Here is an 11,494-nt window from a genome sequence, read left to right as displayed (position 1 = left end):
CCCAGTTTAGTGGTGATGAATTCCTTGAGCATTTGCTTGTCTTAGAAAGACTTTATTTCTCCTTTATTTTTGCTGGATATAGTATCCTTGGATGGCAGTTTTTTCTATTTATTTATTTATTTATTTATTTATTTATTTATTATTTTTTTCTTTTTGAGACGGAGTCTTGCTCTGTTGCCCAGGCTGGAGTGCTGTGGCGCGATCTCCGCTCACCTTAAAGAAGTCTGAGGCCCTCTTGATTTTTTTCTTTATAGGTGACTTGCTTCTTTTGTTTGCATGCCTTTGTCATTATTGTGGTTTCTTTATCCCTATAATTCAATAATTCAACAGGATAAGTTCTAGTTTTGAATGTCCTCTATTTAATTTTCTGGGAATAAATGAAGTTTGTCAATGTGTAGATTCAGGTATTTTCTCATTTCAAGAACGTATATTTAATTTCTTTTTTTTTCTATTTGTTCTGCTTTCTGTGTCAAGGAGGCTCCAATTTTCCATATGTTTCTGTTCCCAAAATCTAGCATTTATTTCACTACCCCTTTTTTCTCCAGCTTTGTCTTTTCTCTCTTCAATCTCTGATAATCTCAAGACAGATATCTTATCATTAGAAATGATTTTCCAATTCCTCCTTCCTGTTTCTAACATACCTACTATCACTGATGGCACCATTCTCCTCACTTTGTTTTCTGACTACTACTAACTCTCCTACAACCTCATCAATTTTTTGATTATCTCATCATCGATCTCTTTTTCATAGATTTCATGGTCTACTTGGTTGAGTACTTGATGCACTTGTCTACTAAATTTATTTTAGCACTTGGTGAATTTCTTCTTTAAGCTTTCTTCTTGTTTCTATTTACTTGGATTGTATTCTCCATGTATCTCTTGATTACTGCATTCATTCTTTGATTTGTTACTCCCTAAAATAGCTGTACAGAACCCATGTGAATTCTCTTTTCTCTTCCCCCTCTGACTGGAGACAATTTTACTTGAAGCTGGTTTTCAGAAACAGAGTGAATAGATTCTTTGTGTGTCTCTCTATTTACCTGGATAACCAAATGTGGGGAGTTTGTATTATTATTATTATTATTTTTACATTTCAGATACCGGAATGGTGTGGAGTAGGAGTTTCAACTATTTCAAAGAAACTTTTCTTTGCTTCTTTTTCAGTCTTTTTGTTATCAGGGCATACTCTTCATTCAGTTCTATCCTATCCCATGCTATCAATGTGTGCATTTAATGCAGGAACAGCCTGACTAGGTTTTGGTAAAAGCCCTTTGGCCTTCAGTTTTTGCTTTCTTTTCCATTTTTCCTTTATTAATATAGACTGGAATTGTTCTTTCTTTAATTATTCTCCTCCTTCTCTTTCTCTTCTTCTTTCTCTTCAAATCAAGTAAATATTTCTACCAAAGAAAATTGACCTGAGAAGATTATCGCTGAGGTCCTTGAAACCAAGGCATTAATTTGACTATGTCTTCCTGCCCCGCTTGCTTTTGGTACTTGATTTTTGTTTTTGTTTCCTTTTTCCAAAAAAAAAGGTGAGGCTATTGTAGCCGAAGGCTACAACTTGGCTACTGAATGCTGAAACTTAACTTTCACTATCTATTTTATAGATAGCATTCATAGGTCATAGTGGTAATGGTCATTTCAGTTGCTTTTCTGGAACACGGGCCAACTCCTGTCCTGTTCAAACCAGTTGAGATCACTGACCCTTCACTGGGCCTGTGCAAGTGCCCTAGAGGTAGTTTTTGATATTAGATGGCCAAAAACTCCACCCTCAGATCATGCTAATGCAACCATTTTCTGCATATATAAGTCCTCTGAAACGCCATGAACCCCAACTACAGTTGCTCAAAATAAGTCTGTTACTTCATTTTTCCCCACTGCCAGTCACCTCTCCCTATGCCTTAGACCAGCCCATTTCCCTAACCCATAAATATCCCTAAGCCTTATATTCAGGGAGGTGGATTTGAGAGCTGTTCTCCCACCTCCATGGTTGGTGCCCTTGTAAATGAATCTTTTCTCTTTTGCAAAACCAGTGTGATTGTGATTGATTTACTGAGCATGGACAAAATAAACCTGAACCTGGCTGGCAAAATCCTATCTGCAAACCACAGGAAGATGTTGGCCAGAAGAAAAAATCAATAATAATAAAAATAGAGTAGATTTAAGTTTATTCTCTAATGTTTAGAAAATATCAACAAGGTTTTTCATAACTATGTTAGTTTTGGGAAAGGGACATCTCCAAGTGTCTGTTAGGAACTATATTCAGCATATATAGCATCATGTTTAAAAATGACAGTTTCACCCCATACTGCTCAGTTCAAATCCTACATCTACTATTATGTCCTCTGTTTGAAACGGGCAAGATATTTAACATCATATCTTACCTTTGTGTATAAAACTCTATGCAATCATTGTGCCCTATCTCCTAGGATTTTTGTTAGGCCAAGGTTCTCAGGAAGCTTAAATTTGCTGGATCAAGTAACTTGGTAATTAATATCTGTAAAGTACTTGGCAATAAGCACTCAAAAATTATATTTTTATTTGTAATGTCTGTTTATATACTTAATAGAGGGCTGCAGAATAACTCTCAAGTGACACTTCTAAAATACTCCGTATCTACATGCGTATTTAGTGTGTTACATCACATCATTAAAACTGCAAATGATATTCCATTTAAATTTGAAAAGATAGAACAGAACAGGAAGTAATGAAACTTTCCAGAGAAAAGTAGTGGTGTCTCATTGCATACAATCTATAATGATCGAATTTCTTCAAGTTATTGTTATCCAAGCTGTGACTACCCAGGTGCATCTAAAATAATGTTCATTTTTCTGCTTTGTATTCAGCACCTGCTAAGGTGTATCCATTTTCCTGAATAGCATTTAATGAATTAAAAATGTACATGAATACAGTGCTATTTCTACCATATAATTCCGCTTTCAGTGTATTTGAAATGACTGTGTTATCATTTATATTCATTTTGTTTTTGGATGATTGTTTAAACAATGACACCATTGTTTAAGATGTGGTTTTTAAAAATTGTTCCTTGGATGCATAATTACTATTTTTTAACATCAGTTTTTCATGGAGATAAAATATAACATAGATATTTTCCTGTGCCAGAATTGATTTTTACAAATATATTTTGCCTAAAGACCAATCAGCTTTGCTGATATTTTACTTTGTACCTCTTCAGTGGGAAATTTGTTTAGCAAAACTGCCATAATCAAGCATGTTTATAAAGATTTCAATTTAGTAAATGAAATGCAAAAAAAAAAAAGAGTTACAATCTTTTAACAGAAGTGCCAAGTGTCTTATAGTCTTTCTTAGGAAATTTGGTCTTTCTGGGTAGGTGTTTATCACCAAGCTCATTTGTTAGTGATCATGGTTGGAATGTCGTCTCTTAATTATGCAGCCCAATATATAGAGATTCTTGTTACACTTTTAAAACATTATGTGGATAAATTATGATCATTCCAAGTGCACTGTACTCATATGTAGAAAGGCAGAACATCAACTTCTGCATTATTTTATAAATCAATAATTTAATCATATGTAAAAACATATCATTACCCACCTCACTGTTTAATTCCCCCTTGAGACTGCTATTTAAACTACAAGAACTTCTCAGAATTTTATTTTTGATTTGCTTCTCAAATATCATCTTGCTACATTTGATATCAAATTGGTTTAAATGATATGCAAGTGTTTCAGTTTTAACTGTATGTGTATGAAACTTACGAAGCAATTTTCTGAAACCTTAATTCTCAACCTGATAAAGCTCTTGTTTTATGTTTTCTAGTCAGGACTTACTTTTAAGTTATCTTCTAGTAAAAATAATACTGGTTCAAGAATACTTTTATCTTTTAAAAATCTCAGATAAGTCATTTTTATAACCACTTACTGTTAAACCAGTCACCTTAGATTCTCTAAGAACCTATTTTTACAACTGTGTAATACATCAAAGCCAAAAGTTATAAAAATAGCATATATAATAATTCCCTATATTAGCATAAATATGTTATAATTTAGAATGTAAGTGCATTCTATTATTTAAATAGTCAGTTTGGGATTAAAATTAAGTATAATGGAGACTAGAAACAGAATAATTTGTTTTCATTCCTATAAGCCTGCAACCTGTATGTCATTAAACACATGCCCACTCAAAATTCACTCACATATATAAACATAAAAATACAATTATAAATGTGTAGAAACATTATAAGAAAAGTAATACTACATCTGCTTCTTAATTTTTTATTGGATAATGGCATTTTCTGGTTGAATAAATATTAAGTTCTAAGCTTTCTGGTGTAATATATTTTAAAACTCTTAAGTGTTGCCACCATTCTAATATAATGACACTTTCAAAAAAATCAAAGGAAAATTCTGATACATGCTCGGGTTTTTCTCACACTTCTGAGATGCTGATTGGAACACCAATTTCAAAGAAGACCTTAGGTTCAGTTTAAATAGCTGAGAGAGAAACTGACCCTTCCTGAAATCACCCTCAACATAATAACTTATATCTTTGCAGGATACTATCTACAATTTTTATATAAGGACATAGAATAAGCAACAAAAATAAGACTAACTCACTTTATGAATATGGACATACAAAAAATTTTCAAAAGCTTGCCAGAGCTAAGAAAAAAGCAATTCGCCATTTTTATCCCTGTTCCCTTTTCCACAATGTTCTATGTTTAATTATTTCCTTTGTGTTTTAGTTAAGAGTATTTTAATGAAGTCTGTTTTAGTTAATTGCTTGTGCATTAATCTCCCCCACTACGTTGTGAACAAGTTGAGAATAGGGAATCTAATTCGTATTTGAATTATCTCACACAGAGCTTTGCAACTATTACAGGTTCAAACCAAGTAGGCAATGAATTCAGGCAAATATTAAAAGTCTTTTCCTTGTTACTTGTTATTTTGCCATTTCAGGCAGTGTCCTCTTTTCTTATAGTGGTTTATGGACAGTTGTGGACAGGATGGGCCTCCATTTGTAAAATAGTTTGGGCAGGTAGACAAGTCGACTTGTTGCTGGATCAAGCTTGCGCACCTGCCCTTTGATTTCAACCTGGAAATCAGGAAAAAAAAAATAAAAAGATTTCTTACGATATTCTGGCCATTTGCTCTTTAGAGTTTGAATGGATCTTAAGACAAGATGTTAATTTGGTTGGCATATTAAATAATTCTCCTTTTATTGGCCTGGGTATATGCTTGAGATAATACTTTTTGTTGCTCAAAAAAAGATAAAATTGTGTGGTCCAAGTTTTGTTTCCAACTACCTAGGTAATTTTCACTCAAGTGAAAAAATTAAATTTTGTATAAAGTACAAATTTTCTGCATTTTTTGGAAAATTTGTGCTCAGTATTTGGTCTGAGTATTTAGTTGCTACTGAAAATGTGAATTTTTAAGCTAAAAATAACTGCCGCTCTCCTGGACTTCTTGCAGTGCCTTTCTGACTCCAGGACTTCTGCTGAAATTTCTTGGATAATTCCATACATAGGAAACCTGCTATGGGTCTTAATGATTTCTATTGTAGAATTGTATAAGTTCATGATTTTCCTGGACATGTCCCAAAATGGATGAACTAAGTGACCATTTTTTTTAACAATATAAAGAGTACTAATTCAATTTGACTGTCACAACTGAAAATTGTGTGTGCCATGAAGAGTTTTATTGTGTAGATCTCACTAAGTCTAGTCATTCCATTATCTTCTTTTCTACTGCCTTTTGAGCATGACTTTTATATAAAGTCCCACTCTACCCACTTGGTATGTGGCAGCAACATTGGTAAAACATTATTTTTCCCTGCTGGAGTTCATCCTCTAACTTCTTTGCGTTTCAGAGAACTGTTACTGCATTTTGACTTTTAGTTTGGGGGTTAAAAATGCAGCAGGAAAGGAGAGATAACAAGACCTGCCCTACATTTTCAGGTGAATAAACCAACATGAGAAGATAGTGCCATGCAAACTTGGTTGAAAGTGTTGTCTCCTGGCAATATAGATATAAATGTTGAACTTGTATAACATCTGACTTCAAATAGCTAGAAGATTTGCTTGATAACTTTTTTAAAGGATGATGCCATGCTAGTAAAATCAGTTTTCATCTTCAGACTTAATGTTTATGTTTTTCCTTACTAAGGTGTCAAAGTTCAAGACATCTCTTTTAGCTATTTCAATTCTATTTTCATTACGGTCCCTATTCTCATCCCTTCTTCCAGATATTTTAGGTTTTCCTTTTCCCTTGAGGCAAAACTGCAAGGAGTAGCCTAATCAATTAATGGCAAATTTACTAACACATTATTACTAAATAAAACACTTTGAAAGCATAGAAAGTTTTTTAAAAAATCCAAAAAACTTCCATACATACCTCAATGATAGTACTTAGTGGTCTTCCTTTTTTGAACCAGTTGTAAGATTCTTGGGAGTACGAGCCACATTCTGTTCTTTGAGTCCCCAATGCTCAATGCTTGGCAAGAAGATAAAATTAAAATATTTATTATTAGATCAGTCAGTGGTTCCCAACTGGGGATGATTTTCCCCCAGGGTTATATTTGGCAATGTCTGGCAACATTTTTTTGGTTGTCACAACTGAGGAGAGTTGCTACTACATCTAGTAAGTAGAAGCCTGTACTGATGCTAAACATTGTATAATGCATAGGACAACCCTTTCCAAGAAAGAATTATCTAGCCCAAACTGTCAATAGTGCCTAGATTGAGAAACTCTGAATTAAATGATGTGTTCATATTCTCAAAGAATTCAAGAAATTAAGTAATATTCAGCTATAGTTACCAGCTTTCATAAATTACCCTGATTATCTCAATGATAAAAACCATGTAGAATAGATTTTGTGATATTACAAAATGACTTCTGAGATAAAATTTTAAAATAATGTCAATGCATGGAGTGATTAAATGACTGAATTTGTGTTTGAACAGTTTTGAACTAATAGAAAATGCCATCCTGAACTTGCTTGTGGTGGTATGAGTAATAGTTAGTACCTATTTATATCTGGCTTATTCAGCTTGTTAGAACAGAATGCACATTAAGTTAATAGTGCTTTTAGCAAGTTGGCCTTAATTTGTTCTATATCCTTAGGGGTGTCTACAACTTATCTTGACCTGGCTTAAGTGCCATTGATCACAAGAAGCAAGGATCAAAATAAGGTGAATGGATTATTTTAAAATTATCATTACTATATTATTGTATACAACAGTGTCAATGGCAGCCCCATCCTGCCAGTAGGTCAGCATCGTGATTTTATTCTGGAAGGACAGCTTATAAACTAAGCAGTTGACCTTTATGTCAGTCAATCAACATTGGGTGATCTAGGTCTGCCAAAGACATTAATTGTGAGCAATGGCCACCTCACCAAAGGCAGAAATGCAGTATTTATGAACCTCTCGTTGTTGTCTTTGCCAAAGTCTCAGTGACATTGTCTGGTTATCATTTTTTGTCATCGATTAAAAGGCAGGAAATAATGATCAATTGCCTAGAACATTACCTGTAAAAAATACAATGTCCCAGAAGTTAAGAGATACACAAAATAAAAATTCTAAGTAATGTGCTTATTTTACAACTTTTTGCATCAGAGCACTACAAAAGATTAGAACTGTAAAGTATTCAGTGATATTTTTATTTTCCCACTTTTTTATTGCACAGATGTAGAAATAAGGCCCTGAGACCAAGTACCAGAACACACACATACTGGACTCTTAAGTAATTATCACTTCTCATTATCTAGTTAAATGGTCTCTGCATTACATAATAAGGCCACATAACTGAAAATATGAGTTAGACAATATTATATTTATAAATAAAATATGACATGCAGTGAATGTCACTGCATTTAAGATACTCTCTCCAACCGTGGCAAAAGTAGGAAGTAATCGGAACCTCAAATGATAATAGTATTGACCTAAGTAGAAATCCTGTGTATCTGTTTGATAAAAAGCCTCACTTAACACAATTATTGCATACTTATTGAACACTTAGAGCACGTTGGAGACACAAATACAAGTCAGGCACAGATATATAACACTGAGGGAGTTTACAGACAATTGATAATATTAGAAAAGATGTTTGTATAAGTTAGGATACACTCAAGTTAGGATGACTTGGGAAGGATTTATTTGTGGATGGAGTTATTACCAAGGTGGGGGCATGGTGTAAGGAAACACAAGTAGAATAGAAGTACCAGTAGTCTAGAAAGCGCCAAACTTGGTCTGAATGTAGTGGGGAGGGAGAAGTCACCTTAACCTAGAAAGAGAGAGAGTCATTAAAATATAGACAACTCCTGAAACAAAATACCTTTACAATTATCCAAGCTGGTATATTGGTAGAAGGGATTGCATTAAATGGTGTGTTGTGTCAGGTATGGTGTGTGAGAAATATTGGATAAAGGTACCTATAAGGACATAAAACTTGTGGGTCAGATAAGTGCTATTGCCTTAGAAAAAAGAAAGGGAGAGGCTCAGAGTGATTAATTGATAATTGAAAGCTAAGTGTGAAAGCTAGGGGACTTTTACCACATAAATAAAATTTCACTTTCTGAAGTTAGAGTCAGAGAAAGTTGGGGACTAGGTCCAGGACTTAATCACAGGAGTGGCAGAGCTTCAAAGATGGTTTAACTCTCAATATAAGTAGGTTTGCTATGCTAGGACCAAGACTCCAGTTAGGAAAGAATGTGACCTTGACACATGCGATGGGGACATCTAGATTTATTGGACCTAGAATTCCCTAAATTCCCCTAAGTCTTGAGGGTGAAGTGGCTTACTGCTTCTAATTTAAGGCTAACAGTCTACCCTTCTTTTGAAGATGGTGAAAAGGCTTCCTTCGTGCACCTCAAGATTTGTCCCCAGTTCTCCTACTGGTCTCTAGGGTTAAGTCATGATCTAACCCAGCTAAAGACAAGCAGGGCCTAATAAGGAGGGAAATTGAGAATACTTCAAAAGAGCTGTAGGACCTACTCACCATGATTATGCATGGGATGAGAATCTAAGGATTCTTGTTCAAGGGACAGGGTTGGAGGGAAAAAGGAGACAAGAAGGTGAGTCACCATTTTGGCAGAGTTCATCAAATCTGATCAGGAATATCCAGTGGGTCTGTTGTCACATAGTGGTGGCAAGAAGAAACATATTTAGCATTCAGTTAGTACATTTAGTTTCTCTTGATATTCTCTTTCCCAATATTGGTGAATGGACAAATGCAACAACCTTAATTTGATAAGAACGTGAGGAACAAGGGCTCAAATTTCTCAGAGATTATGGTATTCATCATGCCAGGAAGATCAGCAAAACTGCTAGTCAGTGTTGAAGGGAAGGGCATATAGAATGGTTGATAGAGGAGAAAAATAAAAATAATGTTTGTGGTTCTAAGACCAGTCATAGCAGTAGTGTACATGGTTTTCTCACTAATCCACTTCAACCAAATTTCCCTAAGAAGAGAGGTTGACTAGATTCCTGGGCTAACTGTTCCCTGAATTTTTAAATTAAGTGGTGCCAAGTGGTTCAAGCAGTAGACTTCTCCCAGCTGTCCCTTCAAGAATGTAGCTGCTAGAAGAACTGTCTGCATAGCTAGTCCTCACCTGCCAGCCCCATGCTGGGCTTGCCTTGGCTGCAGACAGGTACACTGCTCAAGGTCATACCTTCTTCTAGGGGCAGCCTGCATCTGGTAATCACTACAGGGCTATAAATATCTGGCTCTCTCACCCCGGTTGGGGATAAATATAAATGGTTATTCTGGCTGCAGTTGGTTTGTCTGATGCCTCCACTGAGACTGTATCACAGCTCAACTTCTCCCTCTGCCTAGCTGCTTTATTTATTACCAAAGCAGTTGAACCCAACAACTCTCTAATAAAACGCTTGCACTCTAAACTCCATCTCAGAATGGTTTAATAAAACACTTGCACTCTAAACTCCATCTCAGAATGGTTTTCCAAGGGACCCCGACTTGCAACAGCTGGTGAGACATTTATTTGTGCCATTAGGTGGAAATATCAGAAATATTGGTTAAAAATCACTTAAAATATATGTTGGGCAGTTTTTATATAGATGTTCTATAAATAACTGCTACTCTGCCTGACCTCTGTGTCTTACTCCATTGCAGACTTTGTTTGCACTAATTTTTTTTGCATTAGACTAAGATTTATTTATGTTTAACAGTCAAGTTCTTACAGTATATTCTTATTAATAAGCTTCATAATTTCCTAATGTTTCAGAAACCCACAATGTGACATTTACATAATAATCCTAAAACTTGCACAAAATTATAGTTGCTAGTATAAAATCATTTAAATATCATAACCTTATAATTTACCTTATTGTTATTTTAGTGTAGTAATAATTAAGAGATTCAGTCTACATATACAGTACTTTTTTGAGACCCTGATATTAAAATGAATACCTGATTCATGTCATTAAACAGCTTTAATTTAGTTTAATTTAGTTATTTTCAAACAACGATACATGAGAAAACATAGAGTCCATGGCCCTACCCACCAAAAGTCCTGATTTAGCCAGCCTGGGAGATGGGTGCAGAAATCAACATTGACAAGGAGGGTGCAGGGTTCATGACACTCTTGGAGAAGCACTGATTTATGAGCTAGAGAGAGCAGACTGAAAAGCCTTGGGTTACACAGACATATCACTGTTGGTGCTTTGAGCTTTTCTCTGAGTTTTCTCGCATCGTGCAAAGTAACACTAGGTAATAGTGTCTATGCACTAATTTTTATTTCACATTATCATAATCTCTCTCTCATTACTTTTGATATTCTCATTGTTCAAAAATCAGGTTTATCATGCTAATTACCAGTATGTTATGCATCAGGGTAATAGTTCTGTCAGTACTAGTATACATTTTAGGCAAGTGTTGCAAAACCAAAAATTTGTTCAGCTTTAGCTGTTAAGGAATTGTTATAACCCAAAACGACTGCTCTTCTAGACACAGTATTCCCACCTAATTTCTTTAAATTCAACACATCAGTTTCGTAGAAATATACAGGTAGATTTTCTTAAGATCACATGTCTAAGATAGCAGCTGTTTTTAATCTGAGGATCATGATAAAAATACTTTCTTTACTGTTTATAAAGGACTTTAACATAGAATCAATCATATATTTAAAATTGATAAGGTGTCTTAATAAACCATTAAATACTAAATTTTGAACATTTTTGTACTCATAGAAATTCTTTTCTAGTTTACCTCTGAAAGCATGTGATATTATATCAACATTAGATCTTCACATTTACTGAAATTTTCAACCTTAGGTGCCTATGGATTTGAAAAATCTCTTTCATCTTTTCTAGGTTCTTTGTTTCATAAAACCATTGAAATCTGGTTTGCCAAAGACACTTTGCATATTATTCTCCTTTTCTATTCATTTTGTTTATAATTTTGTTGATTTCTCACCTAATTGTTATTATTTGTTTAATCCGCTTACTTCAAATTAATTTTCTTCTTTTATCTGATTTTCTGAAGTGAAAGATTA

This window comes from Pan paniscus, chromosome 2, assembly GCF_029289425.2.
Source record: "Pan paniscus chromosome 2, NHGRI_mPanPan1-v2.0_pri, whole genome shotgun sequence".
In the NCBI taxonomy this organism is placed as follows: Eukaryota; Metazoa; Chordata; class Mammalia; order Primates; family Hominidae; genus Pan; species Pan paniscus.
This window is presented reverse-complemented; position numbering follows the sequence as displayed.